The following is a 17,305-nucleotide window of genomic DNA, read 5'->3' as shown; positions in this document are numbered from 1 at the left end:
CACAGAGAACTCAAACGTATAAGCAAGAAAAGAACAAGTGATCCCATCGCAGGCTGGGCAAGGGACTTGAAGAGAAACTTCTCTGAAGAAGACAGGAGCACGTCCTGCAAACATAGAAAAAATGCTCATCATCTTTAATCATCAGAGAAATGCAAATCAAAACTACTTTGAGACATCATCTAACTCCAGTAAGATTAGCCCATATCACAAAATCCCAAGACCAGAGATGTTGGCGTGGATGTGGAGAAAAGGGAACACTTCTACACTGCTGGTAGGAATGCAAATTAATACATTCCTTTTCGAAAGATGTTTGGAGAACACTTGTAGATCTAAAAATAGATCTGCCATTCAATCCTATAATTCCTCTACTAGGTATATACCCAGAAGACCAAAAATCACATCATAACAAAGATATTTGTACCAGAATGTTTATTGCAGCCCAATTCATAATTGCTAAGTCATGGAAAAAGCCCAAAAGCCCATCGATCCATGAATGGATTAATAAATTGTGTTATATGTACACCATGGAATATTATGCAGCCTTAAAGAAAGATGGAGACTTGACCTCTTTCATGTTTATATGGATGGAGCTAGAACATATTCTTCTTAGTAAAGTATCTCAAGAATGTAAGAAACAGTATCCAATGTACATAGCCCTACTATGAAACTAATTTATGGCTTTCACATGAAAGCTATAACCCAGTTATAACCTGGGGGAAGGGGGAAAGGGAGTGGAGGGAGGGGGGATGAGGGAGGGTGATTGGTGAGATTATACCTGTGGTGCATCTTACAAGGGTGTATGTGAGACTTAGTAAATTTAGAATGTAAACGTCTTAATACAATAACTAAAAAAATGCCATGAAGGCTATGATAACCAGTGTGATGAAAATGTGTCAAACGGTCTATAAAACCAGCATATGGTGCCCCATGATCGCATTAATGTACACAGCTATGATTTAATTAAAAAAAAAGAAAAGAAAAGAAAAACAATAGTCCTAACTTAATCAACAATGGCCAGATTCCCTAACTTTTGCCTCCAATTCCAACTTAGGACCAACTAAAATATGTCAAATATGTTCTCAAGGCCAATACACTGCTTTTCACTAGCCCACCTCTAGCTTTCGCCCGCCAGCAGCCTCCCATCAGGGCATACCTGCAGCCTTCCCCCTTTTTCATCATTTGGCCTTTACAGTCCCCTGCCTGCCTTTGCATTTCTATCAAACACAGTGATGATAGCTGATCCCCAGGCTCCGAATAAATAGCTTATTTTTTTTTCTAATATAGTCAGTCTTCTTTTATTTCCACAATCATTTGGATTAAAATAGAAAGGTGTGTGAGAAAGAGAAAAGGAAATGTTTGTATGGGCATAGACTATAACTAAATACACACACCCCACACAGACAAAAGAGAAATGTTGTCACTTCCTATGTAGGAAAATAGTAGGCTGGACAATATGGTAACAGTGAGACTAATTTTTCAGTAAACTTTATATGTAAATGTCTCCCCTCCCCCACATTAATGAATTAATAAAATGAAAATTGAGGCTCACTAAAATATGAAGACTTCCAGATTAAGAGGAGCATTTATTATTCAAATTCATAAATGACCACAGATAGCATCTAAAAATAACCAGTTTTATGATTATTATATTTAGACAAATTCAATGATAAAGTATTTGGTGAGTTGCATAACAGCCCTGGGCTTTATTGACCCATGAGTACAACAGGGACAATCCCAGCGTGAAGGAGTTGGGAGGGGATTATCGCTACTTTAAAAGTGTGGTTCTTGTCATATATTAAGTGTACTAGCTGGGTAGGCTAGCTGCTGAAGAAAATAGAACCCAATATCTATAACTCAGATATAATCAGGTGTTCTTTCTTGCTCATGTAACAGAACAGAGAGCATGAGTGAGTTAGCAGATGGCTCTCCTTTATGCAATCATGAATGAATGAGGCTAAGGGAATCCATTCCTTAGAGAACACAAGCTGATAGTCGTCTTGCCATCTTCACATAGGTGGCTTCCAAAGTATCCATGCCTATTGTCGCCAGCCACCTCAAATGGAGATGGGCCAGCAAAAGCATGTTCTGGAGGATTGGATGGGCTGCAGCTGAAGTGGAGCCTGCCACCTCCACTCATCATTCAGGAATGCCAGATTTAGCAAAGAAAAGTGCAGGACAGGCATCCTGGATTTTGTTCAGTTAAATTGAATTCCAGCTAAATAACACATATTTTTAGCATAAAAATTATTTATACTAAATAAGTTTATGCTAAAAAATCATTTATCTAAAATTTAAACTTGGAATCTTGTATTTTATATAGCAACCCTATGGCAGTAATGCATTGGCTAAAATTCTATTACAAGCCTACAAATAATTACCAAAAAAGCTGGAAAATGTAGCCTAGCTATTCCCCAAGAAGAAGAGATTTCTTAAGGAACTCTGAGGTTATGCTGTATTAAGAAGTGAAAAGAAGTTGGTACCCTCCCTTTCTCTATACCACAGGTGTCACAGGACCTACAGAAGCAAGCTTCGGCATGCATTAGAATTTCTTATGATGCTAGTTAAACATTTGAGTCTCTTGCTCTAGCCTCAACAAGTCCAAATTCTTTTGAATCTTGGGGCTCAGAATCTTTCTTTTATAACCAACACCTAGATGACTCTTTTGCAAGTGGTGAGAGGAACACACTTTGAGAGCAACCTGCTCTTGGGAATTAAGACTTATGCATGTGAAAAAATTGGAGAGCCCAACCAACAGTTTGAAATAAAGCAGTCCTCAGAAGGCACAAGACTTAGGTTCTGCATCACAGTAAAGAGAGGCATTGTTTCCAGTGCCATGTGTGCAGGAGGCCGACCTGGAACACTGGTGTCAAAACCAGGGTACAAAAGCACAACTCAACACCTGCCCAAGTGGTCTCAGCAAAAGTCCCGTCACATGGAATAAGTCCTCAGTAAACTATAAAAATAAAACAAGAAGACTGTGAAACAATGCTGGAGTCTCATCAAAGTCAGACAGTGCTGATGCAGCCTCCTCTCTTGCGCTGTGTGTCAAACCTCTGGGGAAGCTGTCCATCCCCAGTGGACTCTCTCATAAGCCACCTCCTATGGGTGATTTGACTTGTGAAGCTGACTATTGTTTTGGACAGTGTAAAGAACTCAAGAATTATTTTTTAATACATCCTCTTGGAATGGTTGAAATCCCAGCATTCATTTACATTCCTTTCGGAAGCTGGCACCCTTACGTCACAGGGCTGGTAATAGAATTGACTACCTGCTACAGTGGAACTCATGCAGGTGTTATTAACTTTAACCAAATTGATCTTAAATAGCTCACTGCCAGGGATGATGCAGTAATGATTGATTTGTTCCAACTCTGAGAGAATTCCCAGCGTCCTGGTTTCCATTTCTCTGCAGACCTTTTTCCCTCTTGCTTGGAGACTTACAGCAGCATTTTCTTTCTTGTTGCTTTCTCATTTCAATTTGTAAATACTATGCTTTTAAGCACAATATTTAGGGAGGAAAGGCAATGTGACTTAGCTTCAAAAATGACTCAACTAAGCCCATGAATTTGGCAGCTGTAAAAGATGTTTAAACAGACACTGAGAAAGAAGGGCTTACTTTCCCTGAGCATGATGCATTTCAACTGTGTGGCCCACTGCTGTGGACTGAACTGTATTCCCCCAAAGTTCATATGTTGAGCTCTACCCAGAATGGAATTGCATTTGGAGCTAGGATTGGTGTCCTTAGACAGAGAGGAAGAAACAAAAGGGAATATGTGTGCACAGACAAAAGGCCACGTGAAGACACAAGAGGCAGCCACTAGAAGCCAAGAGAGAAGTCTCAAGAAATATCAATTCTGCCAAACTTTGATTTTGAACTTTCAGCCTCCAGAACTATGAAAAAGCAAATAAATTTCTATTGTTTAAGGCACCCAGTCTATGGTATTTTGTGATGGCAATCCAACTTGTGACTCAATGCTGTGCTACAGTGTTTCCTAAAGGGCTTGGGAAGAATATTATCCCTTCTATCAGCACCAGAGAGCATCAAGGCACCAAGATAGCATCTTTCCAGCATGCACATCCTATTTCCACATACCTAGAACATGCACTTCCTCCTCTCCCTGTACACACCTGCATCAGGAGCCAGTGGAGATAAACAGGCCACATAGGGAAGGGTGGAGAGTAGAACTCTACCATAGCTGATCGTACAGATTCTTAGCATCATGACCTTGGGGACTGTGACCCTGGGCAGTGGGGCTGTTCAGAACTCAGTGTTATTAGCTGGATGGTAGGGATAATACCACCTAACTCTGAGGGTTGTTACAAGGATCCAATAGAATAATTTATATAAAAGTGTTCTGTACAATGTAAAGTGCAAAACAAATATTTGAACTAGGGGGTAATAGGTGTAGCAAAGCTTTCATAGTAGAGTCTTATTGAACTCACTCTATTACCACAGAAAAATATTTTGTCAATTTATTTTCAATTTCTAAATATCTGGTGGGGTGGGAAAGTAACTCTTTTACTAGCTGGAATCATATTTATTTTCACAAAAACAATAAGACAGTGGTTCTGTGACAACATGATATATAAATCAGAGAGTGGATTTCTGAAGAAGTAGCAGTAAACTAGGAAAAATTATAAATAATTCAGGGTATGAGAGAAAGTCAGAAGCTGGTTCTCAGAAGAACAAGACTCTGGGCTCATGAAGGTCTATCTTTCTCTTCTGGACTATGTATTGTAGGCAAGTACTTAATTCTTTTAAATCTTTCAGGTATTTGTGGATTAAACAAAATAATGTATGTGTGGGATCAGTGATAGTGCTTTTTTTGTATAAGAAATGTGTGTTATTTCTTGTCCTCGCTCTACCAATAGCAAATTGTATGACCTTGAGCTTCCTCTTTTTAAACCTGAATGCTCTGACTTACTTTTCTTCTAACAAGCTATGATTTTAAAATAATGAACACTGTGGCCCTGTCACAAAGGCTGATAAATAATTCAAGTTTCTTATGTAACTATGAAATATGACTAACAAATCAGAAAAAAGAGGAGAATTGATTCAAAAATAGTTTCCTATATAAATGTTATACGTAGAGGATCATAAATAGAAAATTGGGTTGCTCAGCCTTTCCTCCAGACCATTTGGTCATTCTGAGTCCTGTCCTATTATAGGAGGAGCACAGTTCTAGCAGAAGGTGAGGCAGCTGGGGCAGAGCCAATGGTAAGGAACCCACGTGTGCCACAGAGCATCCATGGCTGTGAGGAGCAGAGAACTGGAGGTTGGGTCCTCAAGAGTCAGCCAAGCACCCAGGGAAGGTTAAAGGTGTGAGGGTGGATGCTGGTATCCAGTTTTATGAGGGTGACAATTCCCAGTGAGCGCAGCTCCACTCTGCTCTAGCCCGGGGTTGTCAGGAGTGGAGCCAAAGCCTGAGCCTTGGCCTCCATCCTGGTGAAGGGCTTAAGGAAACACCAGCTGGCCACACAGTTCTTATACATGCAGACTGACAAGGATTCCCCTTACTTAAAAATGCAAAGTTTCTGAAGCCAAAACCAGGCCAAGAGGCCAGGGCTAATGAAATTAACCCCTGTGAGTTTCTTATCTATAAGATGGACCCTTCTTCACAGAGTTTGCATAGAAATTAAATTAGGTTTTATATATATATATATGTATTGCACCTATACATATGGAAATGCTTTTAGAAGCTGCACAAATGCTAACTATAATCACTGCTGCCATCATTTATCTCAAAGGGATATGCCACATGGAACAACTGACTTCGGTCGGGTTTTGCAGCAGATGACTGCCAGAAATATCAATAGCAGCAATTCTTCCAGTCATTCTTCAAATTCTGCTTAGTGTCCATTATATCCTTTATTGACTTGGCCCAGTTGCAGGCACCAGTCCAGCTCCATCATTCTGTCACCAGGACTCTGCTGGGCAATTTGTGGTTTCCAAAGGAAGAAGGCTGCAGAAGCAGGGATGCAAGTGTAATACAATTGTTGGCCCAGGCTAAGGACCACCTCCTCCCACCTCTCCTCTGTCCTGTGTGGTCCCTCACAGAGGAAGGGCAGGACTGGTTTCATCTGGGTCTGAGATAAGCAAGGCCAATAGCTCTGGAGGCTGCGTTTGTAAGCGTGAGAGGGAAGCTTTAGTAAAGCCAGTCGTTGCTATGCTCATGGTAACACGAGTGTTCTTACAGACGCAGAGATATAGAAGCAGTGTGATGTAGGAGGAATAATGACAGTAGTGCCTTTCATTTACTGGGAAGTACTATACCCAGGCTCTGTGTACATGGTTTACAAATTGCCCGGATCCCAATGCCAGCTTTTCCCTTTCCTAACTGTGTGGCCTTGAGAATGTTACTTAGCCTCTCTGTATCTATTCCCTCATCTTTAAAATGATGCTTCTGTGGGAATTGTTATGAGGATTACATAAACATATAACACATAAAGTATAAAATAATGTTAAATACAAATATATGAAATATAAATATATATAATACCATGTAGTATGCAAAATTATACAAATCTATAAAGCTTAGAAGAACACCTGGGACAGAGGTAATATATGAGTTAATTAGTATTAGTCATTTTGATTGACATCATCATTATTACATTATAAATCTCTTGTATTATTTCCTGTCATTGCTATAATTTAGGTGCTTGAAACAACACAGGGGGATTATTTTAACTGATTGATTAGGTCAGAGGTCCTAAGAACAAGGTATCCACTACTGTGTTCCTTCAGAAAGCTCAAGTAAAGTATTGGTTTCTCAGCTTCTGGAGTCCACCTGACTTCTTTGACTGATGACCTCTTCTTTGCCTCACTCCAATATCTGTTTCCATCAGACCCCTTCCTCTGACCCTGACCTGCCTGCACTCTTTCCTGTACACTGTACCCTTGTGATTACATCAGGCCCAACATAATCCACAATGATCTTCTCATCTCAAGATCCTTAACTTAATCACATCTGCAAGGGTGGCATCAGAGATATGTGGAATATAGCGGTTTAGACTAAGCCTAGATTACAGATCTGAGAGCTGGGATCAAATTTCTCCCCTGCCACTTTGTTAGACTGGAGAAATTCTTTACCTTCCTAAGCCCAGCTTCTCATCTATAAATTAAACCAACAACACATCTGCTCAGAGGTTGTTGGGGAAGAATAAATGGAAAACTATTTGTAAACCACTTAGCACAGGGCCTGGCACTGAAATGATGACTGCTTGTTCAGATGTGTGAATTGACATTCTCTGACTTTATAACAGGAGGGCATCTGAACCAATGCAGTGATTCCCATTGCAAAGAGTACATTCAGGGGCAGCGCCTGTGGCTCAAGGAGTAGGGTGCCAGCCCCATATACCAGAGGTGGTGGGTTCAAAACCTGGCCTCGGCCAAAAACTGCAAAAAAAAAAAAAGAGTACATTCAGTGAAATACAACAAGAATTGTCTAGGTGCTCATTACAAACACCATTAGAGTATGAGAAAATAGAGAAATATACAACAATAATAATATAGTTAATGCTTATTAGGCAATTATGTGTTCTAGGCATCTAGGCATGTATTTTATATACATTAATAATTTAATATTTATGCAACCCTAAATGTAGATTTAGGATTTACCCATTTTAGACATGATGTAAAATAAATGGTTGCCCAAGGCCACACCACTAAGAGAGGTCAGAGCTGGAATATTAACAAAGGCAGGGTGATTCCAGAGCCTATACTTTTTATAAGTATACTAACATGGCTGGCATGTGGCCTGTTGGGAACCAGGCTGCACAGAAGGAGATGAGCAGCAGCCTAGTCCTGCTTCATCTGTATTTATAGCCGCTCCCCATCATCACACCCATCACTGCCTGAGCTCCACCTCCTGTCAAATCAGCAGCAGCTGTAGATTCTAACAGACCCATGAGCCCTAAACTGCTCATATGAGGGATCAGGGTTGGAGATTGCTAGAGATGGAGAGCAGCTGCAAATACAGATAATCATGAGCAGAGAGGTTTGTCTGCACATAGATCATAATAACTCAATTGCTTACAGACTCATATCAAAACCCTGTCAGTGACAGGCAAGTGACAAGCTGCATCTGGTCATAGGTTTTATAGTGGCACATGAGCAACTTACTTGTAAAGCTGTGTCTGGTGGCAGGCTTTAAGTCAGACTCCAACACTTATTTTAGTCCAAGCATCGCCTATCTGTTATTTTATTTACCACTTTCATCTACGCTTCTTTCCTGCACTGCACACTTGTCTCAGTCATAGTTTTGGTAAGTTCACAAGCTAAGCCCAGCAAAAATGAGTAAAAAAGAAATCTCACTGGAGAGCTTCCTTGAAAAGGGAGAAAGACCCATGATCAGATAGCAGAAGACTCAAGATTGCCAACAAAATGAAAGCTGCATTTAAAAGAAAATGCCAAGAATTCTACTTGAATTACAGATTCATTGCAACAGGTGATTCACATTCTCCAAGCCTACTTGGAGAATAGTATAGTCATGGTAACCAGCCTTGAAAGCCATGAAATCTTCAAACAGCTTCCCCACAGGGAGAACAAGCATTCTCCATTAAAAGATAAGCTTTTGGAGTTTTTCAAAAGAAAAAATGTGAGCGCGAAGAACAGAAGCAATTATTCAAGGCCACCACCTCATCAACTGTGTTGCACTGAGAGCGCATTCTTAGTGGCTAAGTCATTGCTAGAGCTAAGAAGACCTTTTCTACTGGTGAAAAATTCATCCTGCCTGCTGCTAAGGACTTTGCCGTGAACCTCTAGGAGAGGCTGCAGTTCAAAAGGTGGCATGTGTTCTTGTCCCTCCTAGCACCATAACTAGACGAATTGATGAGACAATTGTGAGCACAGTTGTTGGAGAGGATGAAGGATCACCATGGTATGCAATCCAGGTTGACAAATCTACTGTTGTTCATAAATCGACAATGCATATTTTTATGCAATATATTTTTCAAGAGAATGCACACAGGGATATGTTGTGTGCACTTTTGTTGCAAACCAACACCACAGCTGCAAAACTATTTAAGTCTTTGAATGATTACATAGCAGGAAAACTGAACTGATCACTTTGTATCAGTACATACACAGACAGAGCAGCTGCTATGCCTGGACAGCTTTCCAGTTTTACTGCTTGGGTAAAGGAGATCGCTTGTGAATGTGAGTCTATGCACTGTATCATCCATAGAGAAATGGTGGCTAATTGAAAAATGTCACCTGTGCTAACTAACATTTTGCAAGATGTGAGTAAAATTATCAACCACATTAAAATACATTGTTCACACGGCTCTGTGCAGAGATGGATGCAGAGCTCATACATCTTCTCTCATACACAGAAGTGATGGGCTTTCTGAAGGTAGATCACTGGCCAGCATTTTTGAGTTACAAGAGCTACTCCAGAGATATCTTTTTGAAAAACAGTCACCACTGGCAGTACATTTCAATGACACAGAACGAGTGCAAAACTTGCTTACTGTGTGACATACTCTGCCTGCTCAATGAACTCAATCCATCACTCCAGGGGAGAACGATAACTGTGTTCAAGTCGGCAGATAAAGTGGCTGCATCCAAAGCCAAAATGGAAGTCTGAGATCAACAAGAAAACATTGGAATTTTTGACATGTTTTAAACAATAACCAAGATTGTAAAAGAGACTGATCCAGGGCCACCTTTCTCCCAGTTGGTTCAAGATCCCCTATCTCAGCTTTCAAAAGAGTTGGAGTGTTACTTTTAAAACACAAAAGGTCCCCAAACTGGGAAGGAGTAGATCCACAACCTATTTGTGAATAAGTCAGGTGAATCTGACTCGGTTCATGCTAGAAGAGGATCAGCTGCTTGAGATTGCAAGTGATGGCCTTAGACGTATGTTTAAGACAGCTTCAATTCTCCATACATTCTGGATTAAAGTCAATGTGGAGTATCTTGAGATTGCCACAAAAGCTCTGAAAAGGCTGCTTCCATTTCCAACTTCCCATCTTTGTGAAGCAGGGTTTTCTTTAGTGAGAGCAAACAAAATGAGATTACATAGTAGACTGGACATAAGCAACACACTTCAGGCATCACTGTCTCACAATTACCCCAGATGGGACTGTCAAGTTGTAGAAAAACAAGATCAGGACTCCCATTAATTCTGCATTATGGTGAGTTGTATAATTATTTCATCACATAGACAATGTAATAGTATAATTAAAGTGCACAATAAATATAATGCCCATGAATCATCCTGAAAACAGGCTCCAACCCCCATCCATAGAAAAATTGTCTTCCATGAAACCAGTCCCTGGTGCCAAAAAGACTGGGAACTGCTGTACCAAAGTGAATACAGGAAAGCATCTAAGACAGTGCCAAATTGTTGGGCAGTCTACTAAAATGCTATGCTTGCTGTAAGCAAATCAAAACAAAAGACTTAACTTTGTCTCCTTGGTAATTCATACGGATGGAAAAGATCATGTCTGGTCCCTCTATCTTCCATATTGCCCATCCATAGCAGGAAATGCTTTGAAATTTTTTCTTCTCATGTATTCTCATCAATAGGTGCCTTTGGAAAATAAAATAATACCCAATTGGTGCCTGCTACATGCCAAGTATGGGTCTCAGCATCTTTTCCTATATGAATCTTTATCATAGCCCTATGAGGTAGAAGTTATTATATTATCCATTTTACAGAGAAAGAAGGCATAGCTACTAACTTATAAGACATGAAATTAAAAACCCAGAAATTGTTAATTTATAGTTCCTGAGTTCATGCTCTTGATTAATCTACTATTCTGCCTTATTATGGTGATCCAGGCAATGGGAAAATTATTGTTATTAGAAGGATTCAGACAAAAGCTGTGTGCAGAGGTGCAAGGAGGAAGGGAAGTGACACTAAAAAAGACAGAGGAAACTCTCAGGAGAGGAAAAATAATAATTACAGAAGTTTAGGAATTATTATCTATGTGTGTTGGTTTTGGAGAGAAAATTCCTTCGTGGGAGTTTTGGGACACAGCTGTTTCTTAGGTGAGGGATTTTCAGAGTGTCAGCAAAGCAATGAATTTGTACAGTATTTCCCTGTGCTCTAAGGATATATTTCACCAAATTCAGCTTAGGGGTCTGAATTTGTTTAAACTCTATTTTATTGTGATTGACAATAATTGTACCTACTTATGGGATAACATACGATGTTTCAGTACATGTATAAGTTGTGTAATCATCACAACAGGGTAATTTCTTTGTGATCTTATAGAGATTCCCGAAAGTGAAGAAATGGCTTCACAAGGCACAGAGTCTCTTCTCCATGAGATTATGAAGGACTATCCAGACATGCCAAGAGATTCTGAAATTCAGATAGCAGACAGTTTAAGAACTCCAACACAACTAAACCCAAATAGGACATCGCCCAGACACATCAAAATGAATTTCACTAAAGTTAATATGAAGGAGAAAATTCTGAAAGCAGCCAGACAAAAGAAAACCATCACTTACAAGGGAAAGAATATTTGAATAACTGCAGATCTCAATGCTAAAACCTTTCAAGCTAGAAGAGGATGGTCATCAACTTTTAATCTCCTAAAACAAAATAACTTTCAACCCAGGATCCTGTACCCAGCTAAACTGAGCTTCATTTATGATGGAGGAATCAAAATTTTCAATGACATTCACGTGTTCAAGAAATTTGCCATAACTAAACCAGCTCTCAAGGATATTCTCAGACCTATCCTCCATAAAGACAAGCATAATCCTCCACCACAAAAGTAAATCCCTCCAGAAAATTTTGATCAAATTCCAACTTCCACAGTCGCAAAAGGATTAAAAATGTCCACTGGACTCTCAAAAGGCTTATCAATATTCTCAATTAATGTGAATGGTTTAAACTGTCCTCTAAAGAGGCACAGGTTGGCTGACTGGATACAAAAACTCAAGCCAGATATCTGCTGCATACAAGAATCATATCTTACATTAAAAGAAAAATATAGACTCAAGGTGAAGGGATGGTTATCTATACTCCAGGCAAATGAAAAGCAGAAAAAAGCAGGCCTTGCAATTCTATTCACAGACGCAATAGGCTTTAAACCAACTGAAATAAGAAAGATTAGGATGGACACTTCATATTTGTTAAAGGTAATACTCAATAAGATGAGATTTCAATTATTAATATTTATGCACCCAATCAGAATGCACCTCAATTTATAAGAGAAACTCTAACAGACATGAGCAACTTGATTTCCTCCACTTCCATAGTACTTAGAGATTATAACACCCCTTTAGCAGTGCTGAATAGATCCTCCAAAAAGAAGCTAAGCAATGAAATCTCAGATTTAAACTTAACTATTCAACATCTGGTGGTAACAGACATCTACAGAACATTTCATCACAACAAAAATGAATACACGTTCTTCTCATCACCCACGAAACATACTCCAAAATTGACCACAACCTAGGCCACAAATCTAACCTCAGTAAATTAAAAAAAAAAATAGAAATTATTCCTTGCATCTTCTCAGACCATCATGGAATAAAAGTTGAACTTAATAAAACAGGAACCTGCATACACATACAAAAACATGGAAGCTAAACAACCTTATGCTAAAGGATAGATGGGTTGTGGATGAGATCAAGAAGGAAATCACCAAATTTTTGGAACAAAACAACAATCAAGACACGAATTATCAGAACCTCTGGGATACTGCAAAGGCAGTTCTAAGAGGGAAATTTATAGCACTGCAAGCTGTCCTCAAGAAAACGGAGAGAGAGGAACTTAATAATTTAATGGGACATACCAAGCAACTGGAGAAGGAAAAACACTTCAACCCGAAACCCACCAGAAGAAAAGAAATAATCAAAATGAGAGCAGAATAAAAGGAAATTGAAAACAAAAGAATTATACAACAGATCAATAAATCCAAAAGTTGGTTTTTTAAAAAGATCAACAAAATAGATAAACCTTTGGCCAACCTAACCAGGAAAAAAAAGACTAAAATCTCTAATTTCATGAATCAGAAATGCTAACAATGAAATAAAAACAAACCCCTCAGAAATTAAAAAATCCTTAAGGAATACTACATTACTCCCTGAAATATAAAATTCTGAAAGAAATCGACCAATACCTGGAAGTACGCCACCTACCAAGACTTAGCCAGAATGAAGTGGAAGTGTTGAACTGACCTATATCAAGTTCTGAAATAGCATCAACTATACAAAATCTCCCTAAAAAGAAAAGCCCAGGACCAGATGGCTTTACATCAGAATTCTACCAAACCATTAAAGAAGACCTAATACCTATATTACTAAACCTCTTCCAAAATATAGAAAAAGAAGGAATATTACCCAACACATTCTATGAAGCAAAGCTCACCTTAATTCCCAAACCAGGGAAAGACCCAACAAGAAAAGAAAATTATAGACCAATATCACTAATGAATATTGATGCTAAAATACTCAATAAGATCCTAACAAACAGAATCCAACAACACATCAAAAAAATTATACACCATGACCAAGTGGGATTTATACCAGGGTCTCAAGGCTGGTTCAATATACATAAATCTATAAATGTAATTCAGCACATAAACAAATTAACAAATAAGGACCCTATGATTCTCTCAATTGATGCAGAAAAAGCTTTTGATAAAATCCAGCATCTCTTCATGATCAGAAAACTTAAGAAAATTGGTATAGAAGGGACATTTCTTAAACTAATAAAGACAATCTATAGCAAACTCACAGCCAATATTGTATTGAATGGAGTTAAATTGAAATCATTTCCACTTACATCAGGAACCAGGCATTGTCTCCATTGCTCTTTAACATTGTCATGGAAGTTTTAGCCATTGCAATTAGGGAAGAAAAGGCAATCAAGGGTATCAATATAGGGTCAGAAGAGATCAAACTTTCACTCTTCACAGATGATATGATCGTATATCTGGAAAACATGAGGGATTCTACTACAAAACTTTTAGAAGTGATCAAGGAATACAGCAATGTCTCAGGCTACAAAATCAACAACCATAAATCTGTAGCCTTTATATAAACCAACAATAGCCAAGCCAAAAAAAACAGTCAAGGACTCTATTCCTTTCACAGTAGTGCCAAAGAAGATGAAATATTTGGGAGTATACCTAACAAAGGACGTGAGAGATCGCTACAAAGAGAACTATGAAACTTTAAGAAAAGAAATAGCTGAAGATGTCAACAAATGGAAAAACATACCATGCTCATGGCTGGGCAGAATCAACATTGTTAAAATGTCTATACTACCCAAAACAATATATAATTTTAATGCAATTCCTATTAAAGCTCCATTGTCATATTTTAAAGATCATCAAAAAATAATACTTCATTTTATATGGAATCAGAAAAAACCTCGAATAGCCAAAACATTATTCAGCAATAAAAACAAAGCAGGAGGAATCACACTTCCACACCTGAGACTGTACTATAAATTGATAGTGATCAAAACAGCATGGTACTAGCACAAAAACAGAGAAGTAGATGTCTGGAACAGAATAGAGAGAGATGAATCCAGCTACTTACCGTTATTTGATCTTTGACAAGCCAATTAAAAACATTCAATGGGGAAAAGATTCCTTATTTAACAAATGGTGCTGGGTGAACTGGCTGGCAACCTGTAGAAGATTGAAACTGGACCCACACCTTTCATCCTTAACTAAGATAGACTCACTAGATAAATGTTTTAAGCTTAAGACATGAAACTATAAAAATACTTGAAGAAAGTGCAGGGAAAACTCTTGAAGGAATCAGCCTGGGTAAATATTTTATGAGGAGGACTTCCCAGGCAATTGAAGCAGCATCAAAAATACATTACTGGGACCTGATCAAGCTGAAAAGCTTCTACACAGCCAAGAACATAGTGAGTAAAGCAAGCAGACAGCCCTCAGAATGGGAGAAAATATTTGTAGGTCATACCTCCGATAAAGGTCTAATAACCAGAATCCACAGAGAACTCATATGTATTAGCAAGAAAAGCACATGTGATCCCATGTCTGGGTGGGCAAGGGACTGGAAGTGAAACTTCTCTAAAGAAGACAGATGCATGATCTACAAACACATGAAAAAAAGCTCATCATCCTTATTCATCAGATAACTGCAAATCAAAACTACTTTGATATATCACCTAACCCCAGTAAGAGTAGTCCACATAACAAAATCCCAAAACCAGAGATGTTGGCATGGATGTGGAGAAAAGGGCACACTTCTACACTGCTGATGGGAATGCACACTAATACATTCCTTCTGGAAGGATGTTTGGAGAATACTTAGAGACCTAAAAATAGATCTGCCATTCGTTCCTATAATTCCTGTACTAGGTTTATACCCAGATGACCAAAAATCACAATGTAACAAAGACATCTGTACCACAATGTTTATTGCAGCCCAATTCATAATTGCTAAGTCATGGAAGAAGCCCAAGTGCCCATAGACCCACGAATGGACTAGCAAATTGTGGTACATGTATACCATGGAATATTATGCAGCCTTATAGAAAGATGGATACTTTACCTCTTTCACGTTTACATGGATGGAGCTGGAACATATTCTTCTCAGCAAAGTATCTCAGGAATGGAAGAAAAAGTATCCAACGTACTCAGCCCTACTATGAAGCTAAACTGTGGCTTTCACATGAAGACTATAGCCCAACAATGGCACAAGACTATGGGGAAAGGGCCAAGGAAGGGGAAGGGAGGGGGGAGGTTAGCATGGAGGGAGGGTAATGGGTGGAGCCACACCTATGGTGCATCTTGGAATGGGAACAGGCGAAACTTACTAAAGGCAGAATACAAATGTCTACATACAATAACTAGGAAAATACCATGAAGGCTGCGTTGAACAGTAGGGAATGTTTTAGATTGTATATGAAACCAGCACATTTTACCCCCGGAGTGCACTAATGTACACAGGTCTGATTTAACAATAAATAATAATAATGGCAACTATTCCTCATAGGGTTGCTGTGCTGACTAAATATTAATAATATATGTAAACCTCTTAGCATAAGCCTAGTATCACAGTGATAACAGAATAAAAGTTTGCTCTTATTACTTATAAATTATTCTCAGAAATTCTCCCATTGTTATCAGAATTAGTTAAGCTTCTCCCAGAGGTACTGATTACAGAAAGCAATAGCCATAATTGTTGGCCTCCAGCAAATAAGGGATAGGAACCTATGTTAATAAGGTCATCCATTCCTCCCGGTGGCATAATTGGACAACTCAGTCATATTATAATCTATAATAGAATGTATTTGTGGAGTAAACAGTGGGTTCTATGTTCCATTCTGACTTTAAAATGGCAGTTCCTGGCTCGGTGCCCATAGCTCCGTGAGTAGGGTGCCAGCCACATACACCTAGGCTGGCGAGTTTGAGCTCAACCCAAACCTGCTAAAAATAACAATGACAACTCCAACCAAAAAATAGCCAGGCATTGTGGTGGAAGCCTGTAGTTTTGATTACTCAGGAGGCTGAGGCAAGAGAATCACTTAAGCCCAAGAGTTTGATGTTGCTGTGAACTGTGATGCCACCGTACTCTATCTAGGGTGACATAGTGAGACTCCATCTCAAATAAATAAATAATATAAAATAAAATGCCAGTTCCTAGTCATAGTGAATGTCAGTATAATCCACTTTTAACCTTAAGAACAGTAATTCTTTTTTTTTATTATTAAATCATAGCTATGTACATTGATATGATCACAGAGCATCATTCACTAGCTTCACAGAGCATTTGACACTCTTTCATCACACTGGTTAACATAGCTTTCCTGGCCTTCTCTCAGTTACTGTGCCAAGACACATTCCACACTTACCAAGTTTCACATATACCCTTGTAAGATGCACTGCTGGTATAATCCCACCAATCCCCTTCCTTCTACTCCCCTCCTCCCTCCCTCCCCTCCCTTTCCTCCTTCCTCCTATTCTTAGGTTATAACTGGGTTATAGCTTTCATGTGAAAGCCCTAAATTAGTGTCATAGTAGGGCTGAGTACATTGGGTACTTTTTCTTCCATTCTTGAGATACTTTACTAAGAAGAATATGTTCCAGCTCCATCCATGTAAACGTGAAACAGTAATTCTTGATCACAAAGTCCTTAAGAGGTGATCCTGGTTTAAATTGTACTGACACAGAAGGTTCTGTCCAAATGAACACTTTGTCATTCTATCAAAAGCTGTAACCTCAATTTCCTTCTAAACAGGAAGCATTTCCATCCAGAGACTGAGAGAAGAGGAGGGGTTAGTAGCTTGGGAAAGAAATTAGACATAGCTCTGATTTCCTCCTACCAAATGGTCACACAGGGTGGTGCTGTGGCAATCAGG

Source organism: Nycticebus coucang, chromosome 14, assembly GCF_027406575.1.
Source record: "Nycticebus coucang isolate mNycCou1 chromosome 14, mNycCou1.pri, whole genome shotgun sequence".
NCBI classification, from domain to species: Eukaryota; Metazoa; Chordata; class Mammalia; order Primates; family Lorisidae; genus Nycticebus; species Nycticebus coucang.
Note: the sequence above shows the minus strand (reverse complement) of the source record.